Genomic DNA, 13,578 nt, shown 5'->3' on the forward strand with positions numbered 1-13,578 from the left:
TCGGTTGGCAATCTCCACCGAACCTGTAACCCTCTCGATCTCCTACGATCGTCCTATCAATATATACATGCGGGCTCTCATGTATGAGGGTTGAGACGCTTCCATAATTCCTACAAAGTAGTCACTTAAGAGTTCAAATACAATATACCGAGAAATTTTCAGTTTCAACACAGGTGGTGCCTGGTTGACGAACATAGGGACATAGTAAAGACTTGCAGATTGATTGTTATCGCCAATATACGGTTGACATATAGGTAGGCAAATTCCACAAGAAAGAGGAGCTTCTTCGTCTCAATGGAATCTGCAAGGGAAAACAATTCTTGTTTATTCTCATCATATTGGAGGCAATTTCTAGATGATGAACAAATGAAGGAATTGGGAAAAGAATATACTGTGGGAGATAAATAATTTGAATGTTCAGAAAAGTATATGGCAAGTGGATACCGATAATAAATTTCCTATAAAATATGAAGCGAGGGAAATAGGCCTTCAATGATATAAAGGAAAGATGTTTGTGATATCTAAAAGCGTGTACTAGTATTTGGCAACAAAATTAAGAGCACTACATTGACAAGGTGCCATTTAAGCTCATCTCATGCGAACCGGTGTTGTTTATGTTCTTATAAGCGTGTGAAAGTACAAATTTGTAAGTTCTTTGTGGCAATTGGTTCTGATGTATAACGATATTTCACGGCATAGGAAAAATTGGTGAAATCATAAATAAATAGATAAAGCCTACATTTTTCCTAGAGGCACCTGCATCATTGGCGAAGGCGATGAAGTATCATTGGTAACATAGTCATAAATTCCACTGGCATGTCCACGAGGACCATCCGTTGGAGTGAAGTTAAATTTTGGAATCCTGCTGGAACAATGAGCATACTTCTCAGACCAGTGAGCTGCATATAATTCAGGATTGGCACGGTCCCAGACTACACCTCCATGCAACTCAGCTGCTCCATGTCAGCTAAGTACAATTTCTCAAGCTTTGGATACCAACCTGCACTGAAGTCATGATCTGCCCCTCATAGACTCTGTAAACGTGAAGTTCAACCAGATGCGACAAGTGTGCAAAAGAAGGAACTGGATCTGCTTGCGACCTGGACCACCTCATGTATGCGTAGGTCACTGAGTTTTCTCAAAACGCTGAATATTATTGGGATAACACCTCCTTGCAACTTTCCTTTCAAGTAAAAGTATTCCAGATTTGGCAGAGAATCTAAGTTTTCCAAATCAAGAACTTCTTCCTTGGCATATGAGATTATATCAAGATTAGAAAGGTGCACCAATCTTGTGATGGAGGTCCATAATTGCTTAATGTGCTCACACTTGACTTTCATTATTCCAAGTGTTCGGAGTAATGTTAAGTTGCAAAGGTTGACCACTAAATCTTTGTTTGCTTCTACATATCTCAGTTCTTGCATATCCTTCAGAAGGCAAATTCCAGGATGTACTTTAGCGGCTTGGAAGCAATAAAATATTCTTCCATCATAATCATGGATGACAAAAGTTCGCAGAAATCGGAGTTCAGTCAGCTTCTTTATTTCAGGCGGCAGTTCCACTACACGAGTTACTATAAGATCTAGCATCTGCAGCTTCCTCAACTTACACAATGCTTTGGGAACCACTTCAAGATTGGTGTAAGATAAATAAAGGTAGCGCAAATGGAACAGAGTGGTCATAACATCAGGAAGCTTCTCTATCTCTGCGAAACATAAGGACAAGACCCTTAGCAATTTGAAATTTCCAGTAGCAGTTTCTACCCAGGAAGCTGATACTCCATGATCGAAGAAAATGAAGGACCGTATCTTTTCTCCACCATCAAGAGTATCTTCAATGTTGTCAGCTTTCAGTACTGAGACACGTCGTGCTTCTCTGCTTACAAGTTAACTGGGCCCACATGTCAACGAGACAAAATAGAGTCATTTTATTAATACAGTGTGTCAATATTAGTATTTGGTTGTCATGGTAAATAAACTAAGCACCATTTTCTGAGTGTTCAGAGCTTGGTATTATTGCTTTGACTTTTTTTTGCTTTTTGTCTAAAACCAAGTTAGACTCTTTTGGTGGTACGCGACACAATAGAAAGAGATTGTATGACGAATTTATCAATCCAGGATCTGTGCATGTCGAGTCTTCAATAGATGTTGTATGATGGCACATATGCAGATAAATAAAATAAAATGGATAAATAAAACACATATGTACAGCTGTTTTAAAAAAAAATTAGTTACATAGAAAAACAAATTTATGGAATTTGATAGTTAAATTAAACATCAAAAATCAAAGTTGATTTCCAGATTGGCCGACAGGGCCGACCACGGCGGTGACTGCTGCTGCAGGGCGGGGCGGAGCAAACGGTCCGAGGCCATCTGTGGTCAACCAGGTCGCCTCCACCGGAACTCAGCCACGTGCGGCGCCGCCGCCTCACTACGTCGCGAGGCCGGCGCTAAAACGGTCTGGCCAAACGCAGACGCATCAGAACACGGTTGCTGGAGGGACTAATGAACCACCCCGGGGACAGTGGGGGGACGATGGTTACGATGCATATGGGGATGGCCAACACCATGGTTCGTCATCCACGGGAGGTGGTCACGGATATGCTTGGCAGAGTGATGGTTCTGCTGAGAGACCTTTTCTCGGCCCTCCGGGTGGTTTTGTTGAGGGAGCATCTGGCCCTGACTACCGGCAGCGAGGTGCTTACCGGGGTCCCCGTGGTGGTGGTCGTGGTCGATACCGTAACAGGCAGACCCCACCTGTAGGAGATATGCCCTAGAGGCAATAATAAATGATATTATTTATCTCCAAGTTCATAATTATGTTTTATGTTCCATGCTATAACTGCTATGGTTCTCGATTCTGCAATAACACGAGGCTCGGAGGAAGACTCATATACACGTGTGGAATAATAAACGGTGAGAAGTATTCTTAGTCTGGCCTCTAAGACTAGCTCAAGTGTTGCATGATGGTTCTGTTTTCCTGATCATGGGCATGTCAATGCCAGCAACTTTGAGGGCACAATGTTAAGAGAACATTTGTGTTGAATCGACCCGGATTGATGTTATGCTATGAGATACATTCGTCACAAGTTAATGGTTTATAACACAGAGATAGTTAATGTTTGCATAATTCCTTAGACCATGAGAGTATCGAGTTTCTTCATGCTTGCTTCATGAACTTTGGGGTTTGTTAAACGTCATCCGTAACTGGATGGCTATTACGGCGGCTTACGGGTTCATGGGAAAGTATGTTAAGTAACTTGATAGCTCGAGATTGGGATTTGCTCCTCCGACGATGGAGAGATATACTCGGGCCCTCTTGGTGTTACGGTGTCCATCATCGTCTGGCCAGAGACTTTGTGATTTGATCACGGGGATGCCGGAACACGAAACGAGAAAAGAGAACAAAACCGGTAACGAGGTAACTAGCATAGTGGACAAGTTGTTGATCCACGGGAATGCCAACATGTCTCACCTCGGGTATTTGTAACATATCGCGAAGCAACAGGAATAGCACACGGCAACTGGAGGTTCACTCGAATATTTATTCGTGTGGGTATAGGGGTCAATATGGGTGTCCACGGCTCCGATGTTGATCATTGATCGGAAGGGGTTCCGGGTCATGTCTATACTTCACCGAACCTATAGGGTCACACGCTTAAGGGTCATCTATCTGCTGAATACTAGACAAGGAGTCTCAGAGAAAATCACCGAAAAAGTTTCGGACATCGAAAAGTTTCGGACAGCGGAATCGTACCGCAGAGAGAGGTCATCGGATAAGTTTCGATGATACCGAAAAGTTGTTTCGGGATACACCATTAAGTCAAATTGGTTTCGGCACATGCCTGATAATTCTTGGAGGATGCCAGAATCATTCTGGAAGCTTTTTGGATTTTTCTGAGATAAAAACCGGAAATGTTCCGTAGCTGCCGGGGCCACTTCAAATGCGTTTCGCAGATGAAAATCACTAAAAGCGGAATTGTTTCGGAACGCGTTGAAAATCATTTTAGTGGGTACTGGAAATGTTCTTAGCCCACATAAATATTTTCAGTTCGATCAGACGCTGAAAAATGTCGTCGTGAATAGTGAAATCAGCTTTATGGTTACTTTATGGAAAGCCACCTTTTGGGGCTTTGCTCCAAAAGATCTTGGGGATGAGATGGATGGATAGGAACCATTTTTTGGGCCCCTCATGGGGGTGTGGCCGGCCACATGGGGTATCCCCCCTTGGGGACCCTCTTGTTCATTGGTTTCACTCCTAGGTCCTTGTGGAAGGACTTCATTCATGTGCATTTTGGGTTTTTTGTGAAACTACCCTACCCCCTTGGGATTTCCTATAAATAGAGGTGGAGGGGAAGCCCTCCACACTCATCCCTTGCTCTCATACACATGCCATGCATTATCTGGCTTCTTCTCTCCCTCCCACGAAAAGAATTTCGTAGAGCCATAAGGCTGTCTGGGTTCCGGCAGGAACTAGTTCTGGACGGCGAAGCCCTGCCGGATAGATGACACCGTATGTGTGGAACTCTGTAGAGAGATCGTAGTTTCGGTCTTAGTTCGTGAGTGCCTCCCGAAGGGCTGTCCGTGTGACCGTTCGAGTTTCGAAGGTCCTCCCGAAGGGCTGTCCGCGACACCGTCCGGGGGGGGCTGTTTGACCGCCTCCCGGAGGGCTGTCTGAGGGTGCGTAGGTCGGAATTTTTTTGTTTTCTGTCGCGTTCCCCTACAGTGGCATCAAGAGCCAGGCTATGTGTAGATGCAGGTTTCGATCTAGAATACATGAAGATGTATGGGTATTGCATAATATAATTAGGTAGTAGATGAGATCCATTGCTGAAAATTATTTATGCGGGTGACAGATGAAATATGTTACCCGTCGTTCTTGTTGCTTCCCTAGAATTTGCGTTTGCTCAATCTCGAGACAGCATGGTGGAATTTGACAAAGTTCTGGCAATCCGTGATCCTGATTGATCATGGAAGTGCTATCAGTTCTTAGGGTTCTGCCATAGTCAAAAGAAAGATGAAATTCGCAGATGAAAGGGCATTGCAGGTATTATCTGCACGGGGGTCATGCGTATGACGAAGTTTAGTATGGGGCTCGAGATTTAATTATCTCGTGTTTCATACACCCCGAGATGTTAATCTAGCAACTTGAATAATCATACTTGATGATAAAACGTTGGTAGCTGCGGTTTAAGTCAAAACCTTAGAAGCCACGGAAAATAAAATTTTGCATAAACCGATTAGAGGCGTCTAACTTGGTTTTGCAGGATATGCATGTGATGTGGTATAGCAATGCTCATATTCAATTTGATTATGTATGAGATGACTATATGATGTAATTAACATGACCTGCATGTCATGATTCGGCATGATGGCTGGAGCCATATGATTGTCACTTTAATGACCTGCGTGTCAACCTTAAGTAATGCACTTATTTTATTAGCTATAGAGATAGCAATATTATCTAGTGCATCAACAGGGTGGTGGCAATCTTCGTGAAGGTGAACACCGATGCGAATGCCGAAGACGAAGAAATGAAATACTTCTCCGTCAGGAAGGGCTATACCATATCATGCTATTATGAATTGCCTGAGATGTTTATCCCTTATGATGCACCCTTCTTGATTTCGCGGTAGTCGCTTTTTATTAGGGTGATCTCTCACTTAAAATATCAAAGTAGTTAGTGTTCACCCAAGTGTAGCACCGTCTGAAATTCGTATCTTTTCGGAGTGCGCCATGTACACATGAGCATGAACGAATCGAGAGGAATGAGGCGGGTGAGGTCAGACCTCACAGCAAGATCACTTGGTTGTCTTTAACTTTCAGGCAGGAGAGTCCTGAGCTCGGAACACGCCCATCGAAAGATGAACAAGAATCACATAGAGATGTGATCGGCAAGTTGGCCTACCGATTAAAATTCGTGTCATCAGTGATGAACCCGTCAATGGCATCGAATAGAAATATGGATCTTGAATCACTCTAAATCAATTATCAGAGATATTGATTTGAGTGGGAGCGCACTGTTGAATTAACGTGTTTAATTCTCAGTGCAATTAATTATGAACACTGTCTAAGTGTTTCTTGCAAAATAGTTGTAGAATAATGGCTCGCGTTTCCACCTTCCCTGTTAAAATTGAATAGCTGTTAAATATCTGGTTAAAACTTTACGTTTGGTAACGTAATGTGAGGATTGTCCTCAAAAGTGCCGAGAAGGATTTTGTCCTATCGCATGCTTTCCGTATCCTCCCGCTAATGCTATGGATCTTGTGACTCTCGTCCTTCGATCCAAAAGCTAGAATTCTGTTACGGTCAAGTGGAATATGTTTGCTTCCATGAAACTCAAACTTCGAAAGTTAGGTTAGTTATTTGATATTCATGGAACTGAAAATTATTTTCAGATACAAACAAAGCAATGTTTGTTTGCAAGTATTAGTAAAAGTGTTTACTATGCATTTGACTGTTGGGAAAGGGATCCAGAAGAACGCCTGTCATATAATGAAAGGTGAATGAAAAAACAACTTAAAGATAAAGGAAGTGTCCAAAGGGTGTTAGTATGACTTACACGCCTAGGTAGTCCGGGGCTAATGCCACTCTTAAGTTGGGTGCTTCTTTTGCGAGTAGGAGAAATACTAAAAGTTAAACAGTTAGAAGTATAAAGGCAGAAAGAGAGATGACTGGAATATCCAGCTCATGTATGAATGTCATACAAGTTTTTGATGTATAGTAGGCTGGTCAAAGATATAGTTCTTGGGAATTATGGTTAAACATGTTAATCACTAATTCTTGGGTATTGTGAGTTAATCACAAAGATACCTGCTCGATTGCATTCAATTGCGAATCACTGTAAGAGCTACTATGGCCTAAAAAGACTAGCCAGAAATGAGGTTAAGGTATACACAGGGAACATAGTAAATGTTACTATACCTTCCATCGGTGTATTGCCATCTGTATTTATTTTCATAATTCATTTAGAGATTTACAAACTCTAGCCCATTGCATAAGGTATCTTGCAAGAAGGTTGTTCATAAGAGAACTTTTTATGTTCGATGTTATGAATAACACAAGGGCCATACTTTCATTATGAATGAGTTGTATGTTATGAATATTGATAATAATACAATACCTCTAGGTTTACTTTCATAATTCATTTTAGAGTGTCATACACTCTAGCCCATTGCACAATGTTTGTTGCAAAAGAGTTGTTCATAAAAACAACAATTGTTGTTCAGTATTATGAATAACATGAAGGGCCATGCTTCCATCCAAGATGGGATGTATGTTACGAATATTGATGGTAATATGATACATCCATAACACTGACGCTAAATGTCGCAAGACTAAAAGAATACCACACAAGTGTGGCACTACATTTGGTCACATTGGAGAAACCCGCATGGAAAATTCCATTATGATGGATTTTGAAGTATTTTTTATTTTGAATCATCTGACACTTGCAACTTTCCTCCGAAAAGTGAAGTGACTAAAATACCGTTCACATGCCATAAGGAACGAGCAACAAACTTATTAGTGATCATACATTTGATGTGTGTAGTCCGATAAGTGTTGTTAGTGGTGGATTTATTTATCTTCAGAAATGACTCAAGTAGATATATGGATATTTACTTGATGAGACGTAAGTCTGGATCTTTTGAAATCATTCGAAAGGTTTTCAAAAATGAAGTAGAAGTTATTGTAACAAGAAAATTATGTTTCTGCAATTTGATTGCACAAAGGAATATTTGAGTTACATGTTTAGCGAATGTCTGATGAGTTGTGAAAAGAGTTTCATAACTTACACCTTCCGGAACACCACTATGAGTGGAATGTCTGTGAAGATGTAATCAAACCATTTATGACATGGTAAGGTCAAAGATGACATAAATAAATTTGCCATTATCCCTTTTAAAGTGATGCTTTAGAGACTGCGGCTTTTACACTGAAAAGAGCTACATCGGGTCTGTTGAAATGAAGCCATGGTATGGTACGCCCAACCATGTTATATCTTTTCTTAACATTTGGAATGTGGGGCTTGTGTAAAAGGTTACAAACCTATTCCAAATCAAACAAGTGCTACTTTGTAGGTTATACCAAAATGTTGGGTATTCCTCCCTCACTATACCGAGGCAAATAGTTTTGCCGTGAAACGGTGTGCTTTTAAAGAGAATGATTCTTTCAAAAAGGTGAGTGGGAGAATAGTGCAACTCGACGAGATAAACAGTATCTTCGTCATCAGATCAAAGGAAAGAGACCTTGGAAGTAATTCCAGGGTTTCCTACTGCGACTGATACGGAAGTCTCTACAATAAAATGTATGAACTTCGGTCGAACTTGCAGCTGAACCACGTAGGCAAGGCTCGTGCAAACCTCTCAGGTGCGCAAACGAGATATTGTTGTTAGACAACATTATACCTACGATACACAAGGAAGCGTTGATGGGCCCTGACTCTGGAATTGGCTAAAGGCCAATACAACCCGAGTTAGTTTCCATATAAGTGATTCAAGATTAAAACCTTGATACACCTTTCGGAAGACTTAGAGTCTAACGAATATTTATGGAACATAAAACTGATTCGGATAAAAATGTTTTATCCATAAAGCTCGACTTGTTGAAATGACAAGTTCAAGAGTTGACTACGATGAGGTTGTTTTCATCGTAGCGACGCTTAAAGTCGGTTCGGGTTGAACTAGCAATTAATACATATTTCAATCATGAGATATGAAACATGGATGACAATAGGATTTCCATCTGATGGAAATGAAACCAAGGACTTGCATGTATTATAGTCCAAGGCATTTTGTCTATCCAGAGGATGCTAGTAAGGGTGCAAACTTCAGAGTTCCAGCGATGGACAGAAGAGAGCAAAATGGAGTTGGAATCTTCGTGCTTTGATGAAATGGTCAAAGGGGTTTGACTTCATCAATGGGTAACGAAGATGCTTGTAATTCAAGAAAGTAAGTGGGAGCGTAATAATATTTCTAAAAACCTTGTGTGCTTGACACATTGTTAATTGGAAATAAATTTCTTGACACGAATTAGGACTTCATTTGAAATTAGTTTTTTGATGAAGTGCTTAGGCTAAATAGCCTCAATATTAGTCATAATAATCTATGGAGATAGATTTACCTAATAGGGCTAAGCAATGAATACATATTGACAAGGTGCTAAAACCTTTTAGCATTTAAAACCGCCAAGGAGTGATTCTTGCCGGAGTCACATGGAAGAGTTTTTTGCAAGACTCGGTGTCCCAAAACACTGATGAGAAAAATACACGATGCAGATTCCACACACTTTGACATGGGTTGTGAAAGTTACCCAGAGAGAGGTTTTGGAGGCTCAGATTGTGCAGAGGCTTCCGGAACTGGCTCCAGGTGACTTCTAGTGGGAGCTTGTCAGTATTGAGGCCAATATGTTCAAGGTTGACTTCCCAACTGTGGATGATTTGCAGAGATTGCTGAGCTTTGGGCTGTGCAGAGTACCTGGCACTAAATGCATTCTGGAATTCCACGAGTGGAAGAAGGTCGAGCCACAGGGAAAGCCCCTTACTCAGGTTTGGTTACGTTTTTCCGGGGCTCCATCTGACCCGATGCAGGATGCTCGGGTTGTGGCTAGTTTGGGTATTATGGTTGGAAAAACTGAGAGAGTGGATATGGCCTTTACCCGCGCCCACGGGGTAGCCCGACTGCTGGTGAGTGTTTTGGACATTGAGTTTGTCCCTGATGTGGTCAAGTGGACTTATAGGAGAGAGGTTTTCAGTCTCGAGATTGAGTTTGAGGATGCAGATCTGTTTGCTGAGGCGATCAATGGGACTGATGTGGATATGCACGAGGGTGATGACAACACGGGTGCCAAGGAGACACCGGCTGATGATAGTGGACGAAAGGTGTCCAACGGATCGGGCCCCGTTGCTCAGACGCACGGAGACGGGCCCGGGGATGGGACGGCACCATCTTCCTTGGTGCCTATGAGTTCTCTGAGGTTTGGGTCGTTTGAGCCAGCCTCTGCCCCTCCCAGACTCTGGAGCGACCGGATGGAGGCCGATGATGTGTTTGAGCGCACGCTTCCTGCTTTGGAGTTTGATGCTGCTGATAGTCCAATGATCGGAGGCTTGGTCAGGAGTTTCTCGGAGACGACCTCGGATGGGGGATGAGAGGTGGAGCCTGAGGTGGCTTCTCTCTCTCCCACTATCCCCGCGGGCTCGATCCGGGAGACGACGTCTACTGTGGAGGCTGCTCTTACGGGAGGGAGTCCGGGGCAGGTGTCCTCGACTTCCTCTCCGCCTATCCTGGCGCCGGAGATGCCGACGACGGCGGGGCGTGGGGGAGGCTGGTCGGGGCAGGTGGCCTCGGTCCCCTCTTCCCCTGTGGCGGCTAGAGTGGCCGCCTCTCCTGTGGCGTCGGGAGGTGGTCTGGGGGAGGTGGCCTCGACCCCCCTTCCTCTGTGGCGGTTAGGGAGGTCGTTTCTCCTGCGGCACCGGTGACACCCTCTAGCCAGAGGGTTGGGGAGGGAGGAGTGCTCGGGAAGGCGGCTCCAGTGCTCCCCTCTCCCGGCACACCGGCGGCCCAGGCCTTAGTTTGAAGCGCTCGTCAGTGGGGCCTGGGGACCCACCGCCGCTTCCTCCGGTAACTCTGGCTGACCCTTCGAGGGATTCAGCGAGAGGGGTTACTCGGGAGGAGGTTGTAGCCTTTGGTGGGATCCCGGACCCGGTCTCTACGGGGCGACGGATGAGTTGTCGGCTCCAGGAGCACTCGGAGGTTGATGACATGCAGCAGAGGTGCGCCATGAGGGCGGCCAAGCTTCGTGACATTGAGGTCACTACCGGTATGTCGGTCAACGTTTCTAATTCTATCTTGCATTTTTCTACTGACGAGATTATTAATAATGCACACAAATTAGGAGTTTCACTAGGGAGTAATGATAATGAAATCTCTAACTCGCTTAATGATCTCCTGGATTTGGAAGCGAAGCGCGCTTTAGAAACGATTCGAAACTTAGCAGCGGTAAAACCCATGAATGATGTAGATATTGATGCGTTAGGGGTCAGAGTGCTTGATAATTTTTGTGCGGATCTTGCACCATCCATTCCTGAGCTTGAGGAAGAGGATGCCACTTTAGAGGATGTTGTAGTTCAACCCACCGAGCCCGGTTATGAGGACCGGGTGGAGGACCAAAGCAAACCCAAACGCAAGTGAAAGTGGAAGATTTATCCTGCTTCAGCGGTACGTAGGAGTGCTAGGATCCGTACTACCAAAAAAAATTCATGATGAAATATGAAAGGAATCTTTTGGAATAGCAGAGAGGTCTGAAAGACTTGGCTAAAAGAAGGTTTCTTGCAGATGTGTCTATTGAGCATAGATTGGATTTTATTGCTCTCTCGGAAACTGGTAGAGATAATTTTGCGACCAGTTTCTCAATACTTTATCGGGCGGTGTCGATTTCGATTAGCACTGCCTGCCTCCGCGAGGAAGATCGGGTGGGATCTTACTTGGAGTGCGATGCGATTCGCTGGAAATCCGAAGTGTAGTGATGGGTGACTTCGCGGTTAAGTTTCGGGTCAGGTCCAAGGCTGATGGGTTTAACTGGGCTCTGGTGGCGGTTTAGGGTGCCGCACAGCCCGAGCTTAAACCAGAGTTTTTGGCGGATCTTATTCAAATCTGCGGATCCGAGCAGCTCCCAATTTTAGTTGGGGTGACTTCAATATCATTAGGAGGAGAGAGGAAAAGATTAATGATAATTTTGACGGCAGATGGTCATTTATGTTTAATACCATTATTGAAAGCTTGGATCTGAGAGAGATAGAGCTTTCCGGTAGAAAATTTACTTGGGCTAATGCTTGGCCAAACCCGACGTTTGAGAAACTGGATCCAGTCCTCGCCAGTGTCGAGTGGGAACAGAAATTCTATTTGGTAACGGTCCAGGCTCTCTGGCGCGGAATTTCTGATCACACACCTTTATTCGTGGACTCAGGACAGCCAAACCACGTGGGAAAAAAACTCCTTTTCATTTGAGCTGGCATGGTTTGAACGTGAAGGCTTCTTGGATCTGATTGCCAGGGAATAGGCTAAGAATGCAGGAGGTAGGACTTCTGTTGAGCGCTGGCAGAATAAGATCAGGCATTTGAGAAGTTTCCTACGTGGGTGGGCTAAGCACCTTAGTGGGATTTATAAGGTCGAAAAGGAAAGGCTCCTTTCACTTATTCAGTCCCTAGATTTAAAAGCCGAATCCACGATTTTGCAAGCAACGGAGCTTCATGATAAACTAGAAGCGGAAATGAGGTTGAAAGAACTTCTCCGTGACGAGGAATTAAAGTGGGCGCTGCGGGCTAAGGTCCGCAAAGTTGTCCAGGGGGACGCGAACACTCAATTCTTTCACTTGATTGCTAATGGCAAGCACAGAAAGAAGAGAATCTTTCAGCTTGAACAAGATGAAGGAACTATTTTAGGACAGGATAACCTAAAACTATACATAACTGAGTATTATAAGCAGTTATTTGGGCCTCCGGAGGACAGTTGTGTGTCCCTGGATGAGTCCAGGATTGAGGATGTGCCTCAACTAACTGCTTCCGATAATGATATTTTGGTTGCCCCGTTCTCGGAGAAAGAGGTGTTTGAAGCTATTGCACAGATGAAAAACAATAAGGCTCCAGAGCCAGATGGATTTCTGGCGGAGTTTTATAAAAAGTGTAGGCATATTATTAACGGGGATTTGTTACCAATGTTCCATGATCTATTCTCTGGACAACTTCAGCTATTTCACTTCAATTTTGGAACAATAACACTGCTTCCTAAGAAAACGGATGTTGTGAGAATTGAGCAGTTCAGGCCGATCTGCCTTCTCAATGTTAGTTTCAAAATTTTCACCAAGGTTGGGACCAATAGACTCACACAGATTGCGCATTCTGTGGTGCAGCATTCCCAAACTGCTTTCATGCCGGACAGAAACATCCTAGAAGGGGTGGTGGTCCTTCATGAAACGCTCCATGAAATTTACTCGAAAAAATTAGATGGAGTTGTTTTTAAGGTGGATTTCGAGAAAGCATACGATAAAGTCAAATGGCCATTCCTTCAACAGGCATTGCGTATGAAAGGTTTTGATGAAGCCTGGCGCCGCCAGGTAGAATCGTTTACGCAAAAAGGGAGTGTTGGAATTAAAGTGAATGACGACATAGGTCATTATTTCTAGACACATAAGGGCTTGAGACAAGGGGATCCGATGTCCCCTATCTTGTTCAACATTGTAGTTGATATGTTGGCAATTTTGATAGGAAGGGCTAAGGAGGCTGGTCAGGTGGGTGGCTTGGTACCTCATCTAGTTGATGGAGGTGTGTCTATCCTACAGTACGCCGATGATACGATCATCTTTATGGAGCATGACTTGGCCAAACCGAGAAATATGAAGCCGGTGTTATGCCTTTTTGAACAATTGACCGGGTTAAAGATTAACTTTCGCAAAAGCGAATTGTTCTGCTTTGGTAGAGCCAATGACGAACAAGAGGCATATAGGCAATTGTTTGGGTGCGAACTGGGGCTTTAACTTTTACGTACTTAGGTATACCAATCCACCATCGTAAGCTAACAAACAG

General features: G+C 43.7%; 1 pseudogene; it reads right to left on the reverse strand.

Annotated features, from left to right (window-relative positions):
- Positions 1 to 761: 761 nt before the first annotated feature.
- Positions 762 to 1,883, reverse strand: LOC123120156 (disease resistance protein RPM1-like; annotated as a pseudogene).
- Positions 1,884 to 13,578: the final 11,695 nt, after the last annotated feature.

Source organism: Triticum aestivum, chromosome 5D, assembly GCF_018294505.1.
Source record: "Triticum aestivum cultivar Chinese Spring chromosome 5D, IWGSC CS RefSeq v2.1, whole genome shotgun sequence".
Classification (NCBI taxonomy): domain Eukaryota; kingdom Viridiplantae; phylum Streptophyta; class Magnoliopsida; order Poales; family Poaceae; genus Triticum; species Triticum aestivum.